Source organism: Monopterus albus, unplaced genomic scaffold (assembly GCF_001952655.1).
Source record: "Monopterus albus unplaced genomic scaffold, M_albus_1.0 scaffold113.1, whole genome shotgun sequence".
In the NCBI taxonomy this organism is placed as follows: domain Eukaryota; kingdom Metazoa; phylum Chordata; class Actinopteri; order Synbranchiformes; family Synbranchidae; genus Monopterus; species Monopterus albus.
In genome coordinates this window covers 2,122,585-2,128,158 of record NW_018127993.1, presented here as the reverse complement: position 1 = coordinate 2,128,158, position 5,574 = coordinate 2,122,585, and the positions used below count along the sequence as shown (strand labels likewise).

Genomic DNA, 5,574 nt, shown 5'->3' with positions numbered 1-5,574 from the left:
TTAACCTTTAAGTTCCCAGTGTGAACTGTTTGTAAAGAACCCACTGAGGGGCTCTACAGCACGTTGTCATGTGGTTTGTGTCTGAGAAGCTCAAATTATCACCAACATCTGTAGCATCTAGAGAAAAACCGTGAACATGGTCGCTAAGAAAACTGACCTCTGGCTTTTTATAACAGTTCATGCATCAGTCAGTAGCTCTGTGGTTTTAACCACGTTTCTGTCTGAGAAAGTCTCACAGCAGCCACTCCAAACATAAACATGTACTGCACTTAAAGAACATGTTGAGGAGAGTAAAAGATTCATTTGGCTTTGTCTTTTAAAGCATCTGTTTTTTTTTTTAAATCAACCTGTGAGTGATCTCTTTCTTTATCTTAGTGACCAGTTTAGCTTCCTGGTCATTTATCAGTTACCTTTACATGTGAGTATCTGTTTTCTTTGTGTGACTGAGTTTCCCACAGTGAAGCAGTCCCACCAGCAGCAGCAGCAGCAGGGCCACCATCACAATGGTGAAAACTGTCCTTAGGACGAGGAAAACATGGTGGAATTGTACAACATTCAACAGCTTTTTGATCTTATTGTCCATTTGGTGTGAACCGGAGCTCCCCCTTGTTCGAATGTGGTAAAGTCTAGGTATGTGTGTGTCTGCGTGTGCGCGCATGTGCCTCTCAGGTGGCAGCTTGATCTTAATCAACCACACAAAACAATGGGTTGTCTGGGTGGCAGGCCCCCTGTGTGTGTAAGACACCTCCTGGAGAGGCAGAACTTGGGATATGCTATGTGGGTCCAGGTGTGAGTGTAAAACAGGCCTTTGCTAAAATGTAAAGAGGCTGTCTGGTCACAAGGAGATGCAGACATCCTGGCTCTATACAGAAGTTACAGCAGACAGTTTCTACCTCAGGATCACTTGATTCTCATCAATACAATTGTAAGAAATATAAGCAAGGAAAATAAATGTATTAAGAATAACCAAAGATCAGTAGTTCTGGACTATCATCAATACAGCTGTAATATGTATAAACAGGGAAAATAAAGTTATGAAAAGTAACTACAGGTATGAGAAGTAACTAAAGCTGATAAAGTAATTAGAGTCTATAAGACTCAAATCTTACATAACATTCCCCAGAAACATGTAATGTAGTTTTCTATACAATGAAAGAGATACCAAATGAGCAACCACTGGGTGTAGTCCCTCATCTGCTGGAACAACTTTCCTCAAAAGAAAGACCTGATGTATGTCAAGCTGTTCTGGAAACACTGTATGTGATAACACAGAAAACAAATGGCATAAGTGGCTGGGATCGGAACTTCACTGGGAAGTTATGCAGGGCAATTGTTGATTTTGTGCAAGAAAGGAATCCGACTGGCATTCGAGTCTACACATATGGCATATTTGCAAACTTAATTTCAGTTAAACATGCTGTTGGCATCTTCACTTCATTGAGTATAACATCTGTGCCTGAGGACATACTGACATCTGCAGATATGATGATGCTAAAAGACCTGAAAGACGGGCTCAGACGACTGAACAAAAAGACCTGAAAGAAGGCATCAAGCGACTTAACGGGCTTTTCAGGAAAAAAAAACTCCGAAAGTGAAGACTCTACAGTGTTACCTGGACCCATGAAGAAAAAGAAGAAAAACAAAAAAAAGACTCAAAGGACGAAGGATGTAATTTGGTGACAGCTCTTTCTCTAATGGAATCTGCTGGGACTTCAAGTGTTAAGCCTGACCACTCAAACCAAAGTACATCAGTAAAACTACAGGAAAAGACCAATAATCAGCAAGAGGTGGAGGGAAAAGTTAGAGAAGCTTAGTGCTGATGATAGTAAAGTCACCAAGGTTGGAAGCCTGAGGTATGTGAAAGATGCAGAATTCCGCATAGCAAAAGGAAGTGATGGGACTGAAGTCTTCTTGGGGCTGAGAGATGACGGCACAGAAGTTGCAATAAAGAGAATGTCTAACAGCAACTATCATGTGCTGAAGAACGAGGAAGGGTTTCTGCGGCTTCCGGAGCTTGATCATCCATTTATTGTCCAATATGTGGACTTTGCAGAAGATGAGAACTTTGGATATCTTGCCCTTCAACTTTGTGAATACACTCTGGAAGAATACATTGAAAGTTTTGTCTAATGTTTCGCTTGTGTCATTGTTAAGCTGGTTAAATCACAATTGAAATTTGTTTTTCAGACAAAACAAAAACCAGTACATGCTGTTGGCAGCCTGCATCTGTTAATGCACACTTTGTTTTTCATTACAGGCTTTTGAACTCCAACTCTCTGGCGACTATAAGGGATGATGCGTTCTCAGGCCTTTCACATCTGGAGTACCTGTAGGTTTTAGCTGTAATAATTTTATAAAGACATTCAATGAGTTAGTGTAGAGTAATAACTAAATCCTTTGTCAATACACATTCAGTTTACCAGACGTATCTGGATAAAAGGGCAGGCTTTAACATGACAAAGCAGTCTTCTGGGAACGCTGCTGTAGACATGAGGTTATGTGGTTGGACTTCAGCTCCACATAATTGAGCCATAGACATAAATGTGGCCACGGTTTCATTGCTCTCCTGTTTTATTTTTCTAAAACTACACAAAGCTCACCAACATCATTTTCATAAAAGGCTTAAAGTGCATTATCAATTCTACAGAGTGAGATCTGTGACTCCAAACTGAATCTTTTATCTTTCCCAGGTTCATTGAGGGTAATAAGATTGAGACTGCATCCAGATTTGCCTTCAAAGGACTGAGGGACCTGACTCACCTGTATGCACCAAAGACTTAAATAAATATAAGATGTGTTTGCTGAAAGTGATTTTTATTGTTGAGCATCTGTGATTCTGAAGATGTAATGCGAGTAGTAACAGTTTTACTAGGATTAATGGTAACAGCGCTGAGCATTAATGGAGATACACAGAAGAATGGGACAAAGTCTTTCATGTTAATTGTCCAACATATTTGCTTGAAAAGAAATTGTGATTATCTGACACTGATGTCTTTTGCTGTATTGATTCTCTCCTGTTGCTTCTAGGTCTTTGGCAAACAACAACATTAAAGCCTTGCCCAGGGACCTGTTCAGTGACCTGGACTCACTGATTGAACTGTAAGTCTGTCACCCAGTCTGTCTTCTTCATGAACTGTGTCCCTGAGTCTCATGTATATGTTCTGCCTCTTCCTTTTATTCTTCTAAAGTGCTTCTAGCTTGTCATACAGTACGTCTCCTCAGCAGGGACCTGCGAGGCAATGCTTTTGAGTGTGACTGCCATGCTACGTGGCTGATGATGTGGTTGAAGAACACCAACGCCACAGTATCGGCAGTTGTGTGCGCTGGACCGGAGGACATGAAGGACAAGTGCCTCAGTCATATGACCAGCCTGCACAATGAGTGCATCTCAACAGATGAGAAATACCTGAGCCAGCTTTCCTGGCCTCCAGTCTAACTGGCAGAGGTGTTGTTTCTCCTTTTGTCCCTTAATGATGCTGGGTCCTTAAAAGAATGTGTTAGTTTGTGGAAAACTTGAATTTAGGGTGTCTCTTTCCACAGATTTCGTCCTCCATCAGTCTGTGATGTCCTAGTCTCTGTCTGCTGACACGTTCAGTTATAAAAACGATGTTTATGTGGCTATTGCTGCTCCCAGTGCAGAGAGCTGTATGGTTTTCCAATGGGACCACATAGAGATGAACTTCAGGAGCTATGATAACATCACAGGTATGACAAAGCCTTAACTGTCTCAGAGTACCCTGGCTGTGTTTTCCTCTCACATTACCAGCCTGTTTATCTACTGTCCCCTGCCCTTCAGGTCAGTCCATTGTGGGGTGCAAGTCAGTTGTCATCCAGAGCCAGGTGTTTGTCATCGTGGCTCAGCTCTTTGGTGGTTCCCACATCTACAAGTTTGATGAGGACCAGAGCAGGTTCAGCAAGTTCCAGGACATTGAGGTGTCCAAGATCTCCAAGCCTAATGACATTGAGGCGTTGCAGATCGGTTCTGACTGGTTCTTTGTGATCGCTGACAGTTCGAAGGCGGGCCTGTCCACCCTCTATAAATGGAACGATAAGGGCTTTTATTCATACCAGTTGCTGCACGAGTGGTACCGTGACACTGATGCAGAGTTCTTGGACTTGGATGGGAAGGTGCGTCTTATTTTGGTGAGCCGCTCGCAGGTGCCTGTCATCTACCAGTGGAGCCGGGGCAGCCAGCAGTTTGTCCTGAACGTTACTACCTGGCCCTGGGAAGCGACTACACCTTCTCACAGATCTACCTATGGGATGATGACAAGAAAGTCTTTGAGCGCTTCAAAGAGGTGTACATCCAGGCGCCGCGCTCCTTCACTGTGGTTTCCACAGACCGCAGGGACTTCATCTTCGCCTCTAGCTTCAAGGGAAACACACAGATCTTTGAACACATCATAATTGACCTGAGTTTGTGAAGGCTGTGCCTTACTGCCCCTCGCGGGGTCAAGTCTTCCATTAAAACAATGTATTGGTAAAGAGGAAAGAAAGGCCTGGAACAAACTTTATGAACTGTTAAATAACAAATCCTACTTAGTTTTCTGTGACAAATTAGACCAGGGTCCAGTAGTGTTTGTAATCCTTTTAGCTGCTTAAGTGTTGAGTGTTTCTCAGTGACCTTGTCCTCGTTCCTGTTCTCTTGGCCCCTTAGACAGATACCATTTCAGAGCGACAAATGGGGGCAAGGTCAAGATGGTGGACATTTGTAAAATGAGGCTGGTATTCTCCTAAAACTCCAGCCGACACTTCTGAAGGTGGAGAGATCTGAAATACATTTGATCTGCTTGGATGTACAGTGTATATTCTGGTTTAACATCCCTTACTTATGTTTTGTACTTAAACAAAAGATGAACCAGGACCTGAGAGAATGATCATATTACTATTTTTGTTTTAGTCTCATTTGGGGAAACTGAAGATGTAACAGGCGTGGCGGCCACTTCCTTCATTTCCTCGTACCCTGTGGTGATGTACAGTATGTTGCTTTACCAGCACTGGGGTTCTGGGTTCTGGTGGACCCTCAGTACCTCCCTCTGGCTGTGATGAAGTATCACACGCCTTTGCTTTTTCCGTACAGGGAGCATCTTGAAAGCACAAACCTTTCAGTATCATGGCCGAGGTCCCAGTTCTTAGAGCGTAGATGTGTAGGTGCTACGGATTCAATCGTGTACAGTAAACTTACAGAAGTAGTTTGTTGCTTTAGGAGGTGAAATATTCAGGGCTGAATATAGCTAATGCCTTTTCAGACAAACATATGAACAGAAAATCTCAATTTTAATAAGCTTTTATTTCAGAGGTACGATAAGTGGCAAAGTAGATACAAGCTTTTTTTATTCATTTAGTGGCAACGACCTGTGTTTAGACGATGTTTTAAACCCAAGTTAAAAAAAAGTTGGACTACTGAGAAGATGTAACTTTTTGTTTTCGACTCACTAAAATGGTTCCTCACAGCTGAAGTCAGAGACAGAGGACAAGCTGTTTGTCCAGAATTGAAGGAAACAAAATGTTTATGTAAATACAGTATATCCACTCAGTTTGACGCTTTTTCAGTCTGTCATTTTGTTTTAAAAT

At 42.3% G+C, this 5,574-nt stretch overlaps 1 pseudogene; it reads left to right on the top strand.

Moving 5' to 3' along the window:
* The first annotated feature begins 2,162 nt into the window (after positions 1 to 2,162).
* LOC109966552 (leucine-rich repeat LGI family member 2-like) lies at positions 2,163 to 4,864 on the top strand (annotated as a pseudogene).
* Positions 4,865 to 5,574: the final 710 nt, after the last annotated feature.